The sequence below is a fragment of the Callithrix jacchus genome, chromosome 14 (genome assembly GCF_049354715.1).
Source record: "Callithrix jacchus isolate 240 chromosome 14, calJac240_pri, whole genome shotgun sequence".
NCBI classification, from domain to species: Eukaryota; Metazoa; Chordata; class Mammalia; order Primates; family Cebidae; genus Callithrix; species Callithrix jacchus.
This window is the reverse complement of record NC_133515.1, coordinates 93,506,957-93,523,975: the sequence shown is the minus strand read 5'-3', so window position 1 is coordinate 93,523,975 and position 17,019 is coordinate 93,506,957. Positions and strand designations below refer to the sequence as shown.

The following is a 17,019-nucleotide window of genomic DNA, read 5'->3' as shown; positions in this document are numbered from 1 at the left end:
AAGTGTCAGTGAAGTTAGCTGCTGTGTTGTATAGAGCAAGCTTCTGCAGCCTGTGGCCCGTGGGCTGCATGCAGCCGAGGGCAGCTTTGAATGCCACCCAACACGAATTTGTAAACTTTGTTAAAATGTTATGAGATTTTTTGCAAATTTTTTAGCACATTAGCTATCATTAGTGTTAGTGCATTTTATATGTGGCCCAAGACAATTCTTCCTACGTGGCTTAGGAAAGCCAAAAGATTTGACAGCCTGGTACAGAGGCTGAAGCCCTTTGCTTTGGTGTTGATACAGTTCCTTTGTGGTCCTAGCTTCTCTCAAACAAAAGGGGAGGCAGAGGGAGAACAAAGTCATTGGAGAAAGCTGAAGATCTATCACTTAATATGGAAGATAATAATTACAACAGTTTGAGTGCTTATTCTGTACTAAAAACTGTACCAGTACTTTAAATACATAATCGTTAAAACAGGCTTTTGAGGTGGGGGTTTCCTTTAAGAATGGCTTGGAGGGTTTGGGCTTATCTAGGCCACTCAGCCACTTAGTAGTGCAAGAGTGCATTTGAGCCATATCTTAATGTGTCCAGAAGCCCAGTACCCTTGGCCACTACTCAAATGGGAAAATGGAGAATACACAAAACCTCTTTGGAGACAGCCAAAGAAATTGATTGGTACACTTTTCTCTCAGAAAGTTAGTCTGGTGCTGAAAACCTGGACCAAAAGTCAGGAGGTGTGTCCTGAATCCTTTTCTACTAGCCAGATGCATGACAATGCATGGGATAAAATGGTAGTCAGGAGCATAGACTGTGGCACAAGACTGCCTGGGCTTGCAGGGCGCAGCCTCTGCTTCTGTGTAGCTGTGTTACAGGAGAAAGGAACTCCATTTATAATATTTTTTTCCACTAGAATTATTTTCCATGAAGTCAGAGAGGTTTCTCTGTTTTGCTCACTCCTATACCTGAAGAATTTTGAATAATGCCTGACATGTAGGGAACATTCAAAACCTTTACTCGGTGAATGAGCATGTCATTTTCAAGTCTCAGCCTCTGCAGGCTCATCTATAATTTGGAAATAGTAGCACACCGCTTACAGAGGTCACCAAGTTGCTGTAATGGCCAGATTAGCCAGTGGTTGCCTGAAGCCCTTTAGAAAGGTCTCAGGGGCCAGATCAATGGGAAACTCTGCAACCTTTGTTTCAGTTGTTTTCAGTAGAAGGATGGCCCAGGAGAGAAAGTGTTAAAAAGAATGTCCTGAGGGTACAGATGGTGCTTATGAAGAAAAAGCCTATTTTTCAATTTGCAAAAATGATTAGCTAGGATCCTACTGAGTTCACTGCATGGGCCACTGCTAGTTTTAATTTGTGCCGATAGGATGGAGGGATGGACTTTCATGAGTATCTGTGTTTTCTAATCATGGGCAATGTTCGAGGAAGTGGCAGAGGGGGCAGAGAGGGTGAGAGATAATTGGGAGATTCAGAAAATGGGGCTGTTTCTTGGGGATGGATGGATGCTTTGCTACCTTCCCAGCTAGAATTCTATCACAGTGATTCTCACCTGGCTGAAGATGGGGGTAGGGAAATCATCATTACACAGAGAAGCAGGTAGCATGAATATTCCAAGTACATGCTCTGTGTTGAGACCTCCAAGTTTTCCACTTTACTGTGTGAGCTTTTAGGTTCTGTTTCCTTATTTGCCAAGTATGGAATACAATTATATTTATGTCATAAAATTATCGTATCAAGCATGATAATGCAAATAGAGGACTAAGAATAATACCTTGCATGTGTGAAGTTCTCAATACATTTCTATAAACTAAGTTTGTGAAATTATTTTAGTTACAAAGACCCACCCATCTGGAGAAAATAGCACAGTATTTGCTAGCTCTAGAAAGTCACTTTTTTTTTTTTTTAACACAGCAATACGCATTTCTTGAATGTGCCTTTCTCATGGAAGAAGAAAATGGGGTATGTGTACGGTCTTAAAGGCCCTCCTGAGTGATTTTGTTATTATTGTCTGCCTTTAATATCAGTTGAGAGTCATTCCATATTAACAGTGGAGAGGTCTGTGATGAGTGCATTGCTTGTGCGATAGCAATACATAGATTCAAACCACCAAGGAGAATTTCCTGTAGAAGTGATTTGAACTTAAGCAATGGTCTTAATCTCTCCCATCCAACACTTATATACATACATAGGTGGGGCTCACACAGTGGCTCTATGTGCTGGAGTAGCTCATGTGTTAATTTCTTGTGAATTTCAGAAGTATTTGCAACCTGAAGACAATAATGATCATTTTCCTAAGAAAAAAAACCAACAACAGATTTTGCTGTACTCCAGCAGAGCTGAGATGCAAGACCAAGACTGCCTTTAATTGCTTGGCTTGTGTCAAAATCTGATGACTATTTTGGGGAATGAAAGAAGGGGAGAAAAAGTAAAAGGTTTCTTTTGGAGTAAGTGTACCTGTTTTGAGGAGCAAGAATAGTTTATATATTTCCTACAATTTTATGAATGTTTAATACATGCATTTCATTTTGGAGGGAATCAAAAGACTCACCTGAGTATGAGATCCAGACAGTTAGTTCAAGGATCACTGACTTAAAAAGCAAGCAAAATACTTTCCTATTATTTTCTTTCAACTGGGCATAGAGATTGGAAAATGCAGTAATCCCTTCCTTTAATGTGATCCTTGTCTAGTAGGGGAGAAAGACATATCAAACAAATAATCACAACATAAGTAAAATAAATGCTGTGAGGGCACAGAGTCCCTGGAAAATCAGAGAAAGATTTAAGGCATTTGAACAGAATGAGAAGGCTTTTCTGGACAGGAGAAAATTCCCAAGGAGATTCTGCAGGTGAAACCATGGAGCATGGTGGTTCCCTGCCTCCCTGCCTCTGACATAATCGCTGGAGAGCCAACAGCGCCCCACAACCTAGTCATCTGTATGCCTCAGCTCAGGAACAATACACTTTATTCTAAGCCACCTCAGGGAAATGTCCCCTCATCAGCCTCACTCTGCAGCCTTTACCCCTCAGGGCTGCGAGTCTTCCTTTGAGGACACTTCATTTCATTTGCTCTGGAGACAGAAGTGAAAAGAAAATATAAAGCAATCCTCTAAAACACATCCAGGAAACATATTGTTGTGCAAGCTAATTAGCTTTTGAAAAAGCAGTGCTCTAGTCAAGATTTCTATATACCGTGCACGGCCTAATTATAGAGACAATAATACCCTGGATTTACAAAAAGGCTTTCAATATCTATCTTTGCAATTATTTCAATTATTCACCAAATATCCTTAGCCAAATAAAAAAGAGGTAGATATAAAAGCTGAGTTTTGCAGGGGCCAGTGTAGCATGCATTATTTTCATGGTTGGAGCTACAGTCTTGAATATTATTCCATCCTCAGGGTCTAAAGCCCTGGTTGCTTAATTCATTAATGTTTATAAAAGAAAAAGAATAAAAGAGATGATAATACTAGGGATTATGCTACAATTGATTTCTTTTTTGTTGCTGACTAAAACATTCCAGGTATATGGTCTTGTTCATGCTTATCTCCCATTTTCTAAATGAATGAATACATTAACAAACAATTTAATAAATCAATGAAACATATGGACCCAGATTTTGATGAAAAAACCCATACAAAAGTAGTGGTCCAGGAGTCCAAACCAGATAGATATATCAGGTATGAACCCCTCACAAAATAATGTTCCAACCGGCTGACATAGTATAGAAAGGGTTTCTTGGAAAAGAAGGGGCTCAAAGAAGACAGTACTAGGAAAAAGAAATGGGAAATTGCTTTACTTGTTTAAAGCCATAATGAATAAATGTGAGCAGTGAGTATGAGATAATGAAGTAAAATTGTCATGCACATAGTAGGCACTTAGTAAATAACATAGAGGCTTAGACGTGTCTTAGCTATGTCTTTTCTAAAATGACACCAATACCATTATTTTGTCTTTAAAGGATGGAGTCTCAGTAGCTTCCAGAAGAGTTCAAGGGGATCCATGTTTAATGAAGTGTCTCCTCCAGCTTGCACTCAGCAGGTAATGCAGTAGTTTCTTTTATGATTTTCATTTCTGCCATATTTATGGCTTTGAGGTGACTTAGTCTTTTTAGTTAAACATGGCACATAGGAATCCAGCTCTTCATTTTCTGATCTCAATCAAAGCCCTTGCTGTCAGGAAGACTTTTCTTGGTTTGATACTATTAAGCCCATTTTTTTTTCCCAGAGACATCACTTGGGGGTATGTGGGGAGGTAAGGACAGATACATGGATTGAATGCTAAGCTAGGTAGCAGAGTCAAGTCAGCCAAAACAGAACAGATAAAGCGGTTGAAGGTTCAAGGTTTTCCCAAGGGCAGCCAAGGATCAGCCACAAACAGGACTGAGTTCCTGCATTCTTTATGATTTATGTTGGTAGATATAGACTTGAAAGGACACACTAATAGCCAAGTATGGCATATGCTTCAGTGAAGGAAAATTATTCCATATTAGGACAGATATAGACAGCCAGTCTCTCTGGAGAGTCTAATAAACAGCCTAGAAATCACAGGTAACAGGATAGAGAATATAATTGGTCAGGAAGACCAGTTATGGAATGACTGTCTTTAAATGTGAGCACCTGTTCTTTATAATGCTGCAGTACAAATATTATCTTTCCCCGCCAAATAATCTCATAATAGCCTTTCTATTTTTTACATTGAGTTTGTATATCCTAGTTAAATTCCTAAATCCTCAGTCTGCAAAGTATTATTTTCAACTTAAACAAAAAGTAATGTATCCTTTCATAGTATCTAGCCCAACTAAGTTAAAAGACAAATGAAGGCTATGATACAGATGAAAAATTACCAGGAAACTTCAATAGAGATGCTCTGTTATAGAATGAAAATGCCAGCAGAGAAAACTGTTCATACACAGAGTGATTCTGAGAATGATTGATGGGTCAGTTTCCAAGATATTTGGGACTCTGCAAACTGTTCAGAAAATAAATTGTAAATGAGTACAATTTTATGGATTTGGAGCTTCCGAAGTAAGTTTTGATTTTGACTGTTCATTAATGCCAAGAAATAAAATTATAAATTGTAAACAATTCACAATACCAAAAGATTTTCCTCCAATTAAACTCGCAGTAATTTATTTTGCTGTACTAGATAGATATATCCCTGGTAAGTTGTTCGGTGACATTTGACTTAAGGCAAGTGATGCAAGGTAATCGTGGGCAGAAAGGCTGCCAAAGCGAGAAGTAATGTGATCAATAGCATTCTTTTGTTGTTGGCAAACACTGTCAGGGGATGATCAGCGTCAGAGCTTGAAGCCAGAGAAAAGCTAATAAGATGAGTGGCATGTTTCCCACAATATGCTCCAAGTATTTATGTGCTGTTCTAAGCAAGATCTGTAAACACAATGAGGACAAAGAGAATACAACATTATTGATGATATCCTCCTGATTTATGTTTACAGCATCTGTGGATAATAACTCCATTTGTCAGGGAGACCCTCATGAATACTAATTTGGGGTGACAATTCAACCATGACCAGACTGGCTTTAGGTGATGCTCTTCCACTCTTATGTGTTTTGCTGGGAATATAGTACTTGGAGTGTCCTTAATCTCTTTTTATTTTTTTAAAGGCACACTGGATTTGGGAGATTTTAGGTATAGTCATTTTTCAGAAGTTTGCAGGTGCTCACAAGGTCATATTTGATAAAATAATTAGAGGCTGTGCAGTATTTTTTAAATCAAATCTGTGTTCTTGAAATAGAGTCTAATTCTAAATGTCTATGAGTACCAAAGAGAAAAAAAAACCTTAATTCCAACCTCTGCTTTGGATGAAATATGACGAAAGAGCAAAGTTCTTAAACTGATTTTATTTAAAGCATAAGCATGTGATCTTGTTTTCTCCTAACGTTTGCTACAGTACATTCATTAGGCTGTTAGAGACAGTGTCTTAGATCTCAGGAAGGTGCACACTCTAAAGATAGAGAATGGAAGTAATCAGTCTTTAGAAGGGGCGAAAGGAATCATTTTCTATACTGCTTGTGAATCTGCCAGAAGATATCCATTCTCTTTGAGAATCTTAGTCAAAATTTAAGTAACCTAATTTACTATCTGTGGTCTGCAAATTCCTTTATATTTGAAGATTCTCAATCCATATTAGAAAGAAATGGTTCTACAGAGTTTAAGTTCACTGAAAACGTATTCCTTTGTCCATGCATAAGTACACTGCTTCTGCCAGTCCTACCTGCCAGAGATGGTCCCTCTGTACGTCCCCTTGCCCTGTTACCTGATGCATGGCTGTGAAAGTAAAGCACACTGATCTTGTTGAAGGGGCAAGGAAAACTAAGGTAGGAATTCAGCCCACAGGGAGGCCATCCTAGAGGCATCAGTCAAGGAGGAAGTTGGTATTCCAGGTACACTGGCCTACTGGGTGCTTAAGTGGGTCTCTGTTCACTGAAGAAGTAGATTGTTTCGTTTCTCCTTTAAGCTTGCTCAATAGAGTTATTTTTACTAATAATATAGAGGATATTTATAAACACTGCTATTATTTGTGCATTTTATATGATTGATTTGTCTCAGGTGGGATTTCTACCAGGGCCCTTTAGAAAAATGCTACCCAAACATTGATAGGTTTTCACATTTATTCAAGTTACTGATTATACCTATTGACTTATTCTCTCTGGCTCCCCTGCTCAGTTTCTGGGAGAACCCTGCACAGCCTTAAGTGCTCTGTATTCTTACTGATAATCTTTCTATAAGGAAATTAACTGATAAGACAGAACGGGAGGGTCCAAGTGTGAGCATTGTCTGTGAGGTTTTCTATTCTCTTGACCAGGCTTTCACATCCTAAGCCTCATGAAGAAAAATACATTCTTATAATAGTTACAGAAATCCAGGCCCAAGTGAGATTATTTTAAATTTCAAATTACATTGGAGAATGCCAGTATCACCCACCCCATCCAGGCCTGAGTTAGGCCTGAGTTTGTTCTGAAAGTTGCTTCTTATTACATCTCCACGGGAGATAATTACGCTCAGAAAATGTAAGGAATTGTTCATAATGCTGGGTTGAGTGATCCTGAGCCCAACTGAGATATGTCATTTCTCATCTGCTAAAGAAACGGCCTTGGATAATAACGGATAAGATATCTCAAGTACCTTGGCTGGAAAAGGAAAGCAAATTACATGTTTTCTGAAGAAGGAAATCTTATTAGCTCTGTTATGTAAAGGCTTATTCATTTTCTTGTGACTTCCGCTATAACATCTCTCCTTCTTCCTTCCAGTCTGTCCTAAGAACACCTGTTGAGTACAGAGCTGTTAAACACTGACTTTTCATCCCAGCTTCAGTCCTTGATTTATCCAGTTGGTTGGCTGGTGGCTGTTATTTCCTTACAGCCGCTGCGACTGTTGCTACCACAATAGAACATGTTCAACAGCTAAACGCCGGGGAGGTAGAGATGTTAACTTAAAATGGTTTAACTGTCCACAATTGCTGATATCTCACAGAACAACTCTATTCCAGTTTCGGGACTAACAACAGTCCTGTCCTCTTCTTTTCCTGACCCTAGATTATATTGTAATTGAGTCAAAATCCCTGAGACTTGGGTAGTACATTGAGAAGAGAAAAATGACGATAGCTCTGGCATTTTGTTGAACTTTATAGACTTTATTTGACCCCGACTGAGTAAAAGTATGATATATTACTGTCTTCCTGGGGCTGGTGTTAAGTCAGGTGTGGAAATAGCAATAGAAATGTGATCTGTCTTCCCTCCAACATCCAACAGGTTCTGAGCTGGGAATGGGCCCCTGAAACCTAATTCTATATTCATCATCTCAGCCTTCTCTTTAAAAACATGTATTACACTGAAAAAGTTGAGTGGTCCACAGGTTACTCGTAGCTTCCAATTTTAGAGATTGAAAAGACCTCAGGGGTCCAGTCCAGCCTCCCACCAAGAATAGGAATCTCTTTTTCAGCATTTATAATAAAAAATGCTCGTCTCTGAGAATGTCCAGTGACAGACCAAATTTCCTTACAAATCAGCCATACTCCAAAAAGATTTCAGAACATTGCTTTCTTCCTAACATCAGTTTCAAGCCACTGCAGTAGTGAATGGGAGTCCAGTTTGTAAAGGGAGAAAAATATCAGTTGTTAGGAGGTGGGTGGAGCAATCCTTCTTAGACAGATATTTTAAAGTGATCTGGAGGTTTTCCTAGTACACTGATTTTTTTGGAGACTGAAGAAGATTCCAGAGGACACAAAAGAGGGATATGAGGTATGGATTGTGGCAAAAAAGCCCCCAAAAAACAAAATAAAAATATTACATTTTTAAAATCTGCCATGAAAGAAGAGATGCTTCACATGGCCCAGCTACTCAATGTGATTAATGGCAATAAGGCAAGATGCCTCCAGGGACTTGACTGGTGCAGCTGTTAAGCCTCTGTGGGTTGTTACTAAAGCCGAAGTACTTTCTCATGGCATCATTAAATCCAGGTAGGGACTTGGTCTATGAGGTCAGAGAGAAGTATTGCTCTGCATTAAGAGATTAATTGACATCAGTGCCATATATGCTGGGATCTATGGATAGCCTCCACTGGCAGCCAAAGATGAGTTTTTAACTTTCTAGTTCCTCTTTTGGATTAATCACTGTATTTATACAATTCTCTTTCCCTCTATTTCCTGCAGAAATGAATCATTCCAGCACATGAGCCACATAGGCTGTACTGATTTCACTCTGGGTCAGTTCCATTGGAGTATTAATCATGCCTACAGGCTGAGTTAGGTCTCCGCAGATGCAAATGGCCTTTAAAAATCTATTTCATAAAGTTTTACTTCTCTGAGTTAAACAGATCTTATAGCAGCATTGCCTATGGTAAGGACAATGACTTAAGTGAGGAAAAACTCAGTTCTCCAAAGCTTCATTTCCTGTCTTCTGCATCTTCATCCTATCTTTTGGGTCATTCTTCCTAATCTTACCTACTCTTTTGTTTCTGATCTTAACATGTACATGCATGTGAACTCTCATACTCTCAGGAATGCACCAAAAATCTCACCCTTAATACTGCCTCCTCTTCTAGCCACTCTCTGTTCCTCTTCCCCTTTATAAAGTCAGACCTCATAAAAGCAAGAAAATCTACACCCTGACATTTTTGCAATTCTTTCTGCTTTATGGGTGCTAGACAGTAGTGTGTGAGGAGTGGGGCAATGACATCACAGTTGGAATAATGGCTAAAAATGGAAAAGAGTTATGCAGAAGAGTGGCCAGACTGAGACTGCAAATGCTTATAGAAGTACATCTCTTCTATTTTCACAAAGTAGTTATTAGTATGATTACCACTGATTTGGAAAGCTAAAAATTTGCATGCTGAAAAAGCACAGAAAATTCAAAGTCTTCTTTTAGAGCTAATTATCTGGAAACGTTAAACTAGACAACCCTTCAGTGCTAACGTTGTTGTTTTCAATGGTACGGCATCGTTTGGTGCTTTTTCTGACCTGCAGCACTTAGGGACTTAAGGAAGTTGTGACGTAGACTTTGGCCAGTGGGAGAGCGGTCCAGCTCAATCCTCAATGCATTTGCCCTTTGTTCCACCTGCAGATGCTTGATCATGGCCAGATGTAGCTTTATGAGAACTTTATGGGACTTTCACAGAATGCTTTCTGATTTTCTTGAAAATATGCCAAGCCATGAACTTCATGATAAACCAAGGCTTCAAGCCCTTAGGTAGATAAATCAGAATCATGTTCTTATCTGAAACTCTGCTGCCATTTCTAAAAGGTTTGAATTAGTTCTGTCATATCAAAAGCAATGTGTGTAGTCATTAAAATGGAAAGAGATAACAAACTACACTTCTGATGTAAGGAATCATCCTCAAAGCCCAGCTGATGACTCACTTCTTAAGAAAAATATATATCAGTATACACATTATAGAAAATAATGTGATTTTTGTGCTTCTTTAGAGTTTATTTGATCATGGCTTAAACTTTAGTAATAAAGAAGTCACATTAAAATCATAACATGCGACTTCAAGTCATTTGTTTGATTGTATTTCTTTATTTTATCTAAATACATTCAATGATTATTAAATGCTCATCTATACCTGTCTGTACCTGTAAGAGACAACAGAGAAACAGATATTTACAAGTGGTTTGTATGTATGTGTGCTTTAACTTGCATATTTAGTGTTTTCGATGATGTCTGTTCCACCAATGCTGTTTTGGAAAGTGCTCAATTTTCAGAGAATAGAATCAACTTTAGCTAATTTAAGAAGACATAGGGCTTTTAAAGGTTCTTAAATGACTTACACAGAAGATGACAAGGCTACTACTTTGACGATTTGGACCTGTTACTACTTCGATGATATAGACCAAAAAAGTAGGTGTCTGTAGTCCATATCTCTCCTCTGTAGTCCTAATTTCAGTCTCTTTCTTGAAGTTCTAATTCATGGGAGTACATCATGTCTGAAACCACAGCTGCAAGAAATTTTAGAGATAGTGCTTTTCAGTTTTAGCTTTTACATTACAGGAATATATCATAGGAATAGATGTGTGAGCAAACCCATGATATCTGCTGTGGATACAAATCTCTACAATGATGGCCAATAGAGATGTAAGGCAAAACATGTACATAAAGAAACAATAGACACTGGAGTCTATTTGAAATGGGAGGGTGAGAAGAGGAAGGAGCATAAAAGATAATTATTAGATACTGGGCTTAATACCTGGGTGAGGAAATAATCTGTACAGCACACCCCCATGATATATATTTACCTATGTAACAAAACTTCACATGTAACCCTAAACCTCAAATAAGAGTTTAAAAAATGATCTGATAGCCACATGAGAAAAGTAAAGACAAGTGAAATTAATTGTAATGATGTTGTTACTTAATTCAGTATATTTCAGACATTATTATTTTAACATTTAAAATTATTCATCGCATGCTTTACACGATTTTTTACACTGGCTTCAGAATTACTTGTGTGTTATGTATGTGCGTCACACCTCAATTAAAAGTAGCTACATTTTGGCCAGGCATGGTGGCTCATGCTTATAATCCCAGAACTTTGGGAGGCCAAGGCAGATGGATCACGAGGTCAAGAGGTCGAGACCATCCTGGGCCAACATGGTGAAATTCTGTCTCTACTAAGATACAAACAACTACCCATATGTAGGTGGTGCATGCCTATATTCCGAGTTACTTTGGAGGCCTAGGCAGGAGAATCACTTGAACCCTGTAGCTGGAGGTTGTAGTGAGCCGAGATTGCACCACTGCACTTCAGCCTTGTGAGAGAGCAAGACTCCATCTAAGAAAAAAAAAAGCCACATTTCAAGCATGCAACAACCACTGTGGCTAGTCGTTACTCTGTTGGAAAAAAGAGAGATACAATAATCCAGTGTTTGTATATGTATTAGTTCATTCTCATGCTGCTATGAGGAATATCCAAGACTGGGTAATTTATTGAGGAAAGAGATTTAATTGACTCACAGTTCCACAGGGCTGGGGAGTCCTCAGAAAACTACAATCATGGCAGAGGGGAAGCAAACATCTCCTTCTTCACATGGCAGCAGGATGGAGAAGAATAAGGGAAGTGCAGAGCAAGGTGGGTGAAAGCCCCTCAAAAAACCATCATTTGTGAAAACTCACTCACCCACTATCACAAGAACAGCATGGGGCACCTGCCCTCATAATTCAGTCACTTCCCAGAAGTTCCTCCTGCAACATGTGGGGATTATAATTTGGATTACAATTCAAGATGCAATTTGGGTGGGGACACATAGCGAGATCATAGCAGTATGTGACATATATACTCAGTGGACCAATTTCCCACTAAGTTCATCTAAGCTTGATGGTTTTATTTTGTGTGTGTGTGTGTGTGTGTGTGTGTCTGTCTCTCTAAAAAGGTTCCTTAAGGCAATTAGTTTCTGTAAATTACTAGTATGCATGCCCTTGACCTATGCAGAATCTCAGAGGCCTTAATGTTAAGGATGATGTTGATAAGTAACATGTGTCTTACATACCGTCATGCCCACAATAAGCAGTCAGTGCTTATTTTACAGTATAGTTCATTGAATGCAGTGATGGATTGATTAATGAATGGGAATAAATTAACAGTGGGCATTAGCTATTAGAATTGTACTGATTAAGCAATTAAGTTAAAATTATATAACATAGATTATACCCCATACCCTTAAAGAATGACTGTCATTCACTCTAACTTCATGAAATTCTTGTGTCTGGTTGCTGATTCCAGGCTGACATAATACAGATAATTCACACAATATGTGATATTTTATTTCTTTAAGTAGAGTGCCTCAAATTAAATATAGAAACATTAAAAATGAGGTTTTCTTTGTGGGATTCAGATTTCTGAATATCTGAGTTGATGATAGCAGAGGGACTTTTTCTTCAAATGCACTTTCTTACCTCCTTATTGGTCTCTCCCAAACTCTTTGTGGAGAGTAATAAGAAGGTAAGAAAAATGACCAAAAAGCTGTGCTGAGTCTAGAACATTTTCTCATATGCCATTCCAAATATGTTCACTTATGTTATACCAGTGTGTCCCAAACAATTCTGTGGAAATTATTAATGGGTAGTCCCATTAAATCAAATGATGGTAAAAAATTAAAATACTTAATTCTGTAGTTAAAGTGGGAACAGCTGGTTAAATGAGGTAAGATTTCTCCAATGCAAAATTTCTCAGAGTGCTTAATATACTAATATACTACACATTATAAGTCTTAAGTGAAATAAATGCAAGAAACATTTCAAAATTAATATCACCATAAAAATGCATTTTTGAGCATGTAGATTTTTAAAAGGCAAAACAAAATTTCCAATAAGCACTGTAATAAGTGAAGAGACAAGAGTAGAAGAACTAGATGGCTTGAATAGCTTATCTAATTCTGAGAGTTTATAATTCCCTGGCCCCAATAACAGCCAACCTAACGGAATACTCAGACATTTGGATAAATTGCAATTTTTTTCTCCCACTCTGTAGGTTGCCTGTTCACTTTGATAACAGTTTCGTTTGTTGTGCAGAAGACATGCACACATATGTTCATTGCAGTACTATTTACAATAGCAAAGACATGGAATCAATCCGAATACCCATCGATGGCAGATTGGAAGAAGAAAATGTGGTACATATACACCATGGAATACTGTGCAGCCATAAAAAGGAATGAGATCACATTCTCTGCAGGGACATGGATGGAACTAGAAGCCATTATCTTCAGCAAACTATTGCAGGAACAGAAAGCCATACACCACATGTTCTCACTTATAAGTGGGAGCTGAACAATGAGAACACATGGACACGGGGAGGAGAGCAATGCACACTTAGCCCTGTTGCAGGGGTGGGGCTGGGAGAGGAAAAGCTTGAGGAAATACAACTAATGCATGTTGGGCTTAATACCTAGGTTATGGGTTGACAAGCGCAGCAGACCACCATGGCACATGTTTGCCTATGTAACAAACCTGCATATCCTGCACATGTATCCTACAACTTAAATAAGAATACCCAGACATTAGGCAAAGAGGCTTTTCATAATTTTCATAGAAAACAAATTATTTTTGCCTTCTATTAAGGAAGCACAATGTAATCTTGAGAGAGTGCAAGGAGATGACACAATGGAAAAAAATCCTTATTGAATGAGCAAAGGAATAAACTTATGAAAAAGACATGGATTACCTTCTATGGTCAGACATGCCATTGGTCAGTGGGTATAAAATGTGACCCCTGAACTTAAGGGAAAAAAGTTTAAAGTAGGAAACAGACAAATATATAGAGAATATAGTATGATAGAATATTATAAAGGGATATATTTAATTCCATGATATCCAAGATGAAAAGAGTATAAAACTTGGTATTGTAGCAGGTCGTTCTGAATAACTGTCATTTGATCTAGGGTGTTAAAGAATGTAGTGGAATATACAGATGAAATTGAGGGAGAATGTTTTAGAGACAGTAGACAGCATGTAAAAATACTTCAGAGTACTATAAAACAAATTGTGTTCAAGGAGACTTAAAGTATTTGATCTTAATAAAGATAGTATACCCACTTGCTCTTTCTTACCTCCTCCTTGCTCTCTCCCAAACTCTCCGTGGAGAGTAATAAGGAGGTAAGAAAAATGACCAAAAAGCTGTACTAAGTCTAGAACATTTTCTCATGTCATTCCAGATATGTTCACTTAAGTTATACCAGTGTATCCCAAACAATTCTGCAGAAATTATTAATGGGTAATCCCATTAAATCAAATGAAGGTAAAAAATTAAAATACTTAATTCTGTGGTTAAATAAAAGTGGGAACATCTGGTTAAATGAGGTAAGGTTTCTTCAGTGGAAAATTTCTCAGCTTAATATACTAATATACTACACATTATAAGTCTCAAGTGAAATAAATGCAAGAAACCTTTACAAAATGCATATCACCATAAAAGAACACATTTTTGAGCATGTAGATTAATAATCTTAGAGTTCTAGGGTTCTATGGAGCTCCATTTAGGAAATGCTGTTCTATGGGCCATAAAAATCATATCATATATATCAAATCATATCTGTCATATAAAACTTGAGAATGTACAATATGATTTGTCTTAAAAGATTATTTGCCAGTTTATTGCAATATTTCAAGTCTACGTTTTCTATAGAACACTACTTCCTTGAATAAATTAAGGACCCTAAGAAACAACAAAAAGTGTTTCATATTTAAGTCAGTGATGAAAAGATGGGATAAAGGACTTCGTTACTGCAGTTCTTCTCAGAGTGAGATTGATTACCCAAGAGAAAGGGAATCACTGGTGGAGGGAGAGCTTGGATGAGGGAAAGTGAATTATATAAAAGTGGAGGGTCTATACGCTTGGGTTATTCTCTAAAGGAGGGACCCTTTGATATATACAACTTTGAAGAAAGCAAAACTGTGGTCAATAATCCTGTGATCTTTGGTCTATTGCTGTTTAGACCAGTAGGATCTTGCCTGGCCTCATTTAGATGGTACACAGAGATACGACTCTGACTATCTAAGCTGTTTTAAAGAATTTTGAGAAAGAAGTTAGACATGAAAGGCTGCTTTAAAATAGATGGCTACCGACTGGATAGGTCTTGCAATAAAGGCTGACAGAGAATGAAATATAGGCTGAAAGACAGTGCAATTTGGTTGATTTGTGACTGGTTGAAGGACTGTAACCAAAGTGTGATTATTCATTCTTTCATTTGTTCATCATTGATTGGCAGGGAAAATGAACAGGTGCTTCACAAAAGACATACTCTAATGACCAGAAAACATAAAGACAGAAAGTTTAACTTTACTGTTGGCTGCACATCCTATATGCTTGAACAAGTCAGTTCTTTCCTACCAGAATCTGTTCCACTCTATCTTACCCCCACTCCCAAGGACTTCTACCTTAGGGAAGGAGACACATTGTTTCTGAGCAGGAATATTTGAGATAACAATTTGGCCCTAATACTGAGGGTGGTGTGTGTGTGTATGTGTCTGTCAAAAAGTTGAGGGATATTTAGGAGCCATGTATTTTTGGAATGGCGTATCTGATGCAATATGTGGGATTTAGAGCTACAACCCAACTGGAAAGTGTCATCATTCTAGGGAGATTGAGTAAAGGAAAGACTGTATTTTAAGAAGTACCTAAACATACCTTATAGCAAGGAAAATAAATACGTTTAAAAAATCCTTTCAGTTTACAGACTCACCAGTGCCAGAATTTCTGCTTAAGGCAAGTAATGAAAGTCTACATTTTCTTGGCCTTACCCTTTAAACATATATCTCCTTTGTGGACTTATCAGAAAGTGGTTTTATGGCCTCAGTAAGCCCTGAACAAGGATTCAAAGATTCAGGGCACTCTTTCTTACTATTAATCCAAAAAATGCAAATTAAAACAGCAAGCTATCTTTTTGGTCTATCAAACTGGCAAATATTTAAAATGAAGATATTATGCAGTGTTGATGAGGGTGTGGGGGCATAGATACGCTCATACTGCTGGTAGGAGTGTAAATTAGCTCAATCATTTTGAAGAGTAATTTGACAAGCTGTATCAAAAGCTTAAAAAAAACCCATGAGGCATTCCACTTCTAAGAATTTATCCTAATAGGATAATTCTAGGTATGCTCAAATATTTATCTATATGCATATTCATTGAAACATTGTTTAATAGAAGAAAAATTGGAAATAAGCTAAATGCTCAATAATAAATGTTTGAATAAATTGTGTTATATTTGCAGAGTGAAATATGTGAACTCTGAGATGCTGCTATACAATAATGACTGGGGGAGAAATAAAACAAAATGGGCTAATTATAAGAGATTTAAGGAAAAAAATCAACATGTTCCATATTAAGACTTTGGATACTGATTTAACAAACCAACTCTAAAACAATCACTGTGAGGCAATCAGGCAAATTTATACACTGACTGGATATTTTATTATAAAGGAATTATTTTAAATATTCTGGGGTGATAATGGCATTGTGACGTGTGCCTTTAAAAAATGTCATTTTTTAGCAACACATACTGAAGTATTTACTAGTGAAATAATACCTAGAATCTGCTTTCTAAGAGCCCAGTATAGGGAGTGGGAAGGCTTATGCGTATGTAGACAAAACACAATTGTCCAAATATTGATAATTATTGAAATTAGGTGATTGATAGATAAGGATTTATTATGCCTTTATATCTACTGTAGATGTGCTTTCAATTTTCATAATCAGAAATAAAGATGATTTTGTTTCTGAATAATTGTATAAAACGTTTTTATGATATTAATGTGTTTAAAAATATGTCAAACAAAATATATTGTATAACCCAATATTTTCATACAGGAGATCTATATATATGATGTCTATTCAAATATATATCTTGAGTGAAAGATAGACTCTTGACTTTTTTTCCTACATGACTGTTTCCATATGGCTGAGAGAATAAAATACTTTTTTTTTTTTTTTTTTTTTTTTTTTTTGAGACATAGTCTCACTCCATCACCAGGCTCCAGGCTGGAGTGCAGTGGTGCAACCTCGGCTCACTGCAAC

The 17,019-nt window shown here is 37.4% G+C and overlaps 1 long non-coding RNA gene across 4 annotated transcripts in view; it reads left to right on the top strand.

The window, feature by feature from the left end:
* LOC144579177 (uncharacterized) overlaps positions 1–17,019 on the top strand; it is a 70,770-nt gene that overhangs the window by 11,809 nt on the left and 41,942 nt on the right. For 3 of the 4 annotated variants that reach the window (XR_013526143.1, XR_013526141.1, XR_013526142.1), the window contains exon 2: positions 3,953–4,032. This is a non-coding gene — a long non-coding RNA (uncharacterized LOC144579177). Of the gene's footprint in view, positions 1–2,199; positions 2,439–3,952; positions 4,033–17,019 lie in introns of those variants that run through there. The other variant, XR_013526140.1, reaches the window with a different exon arrangement.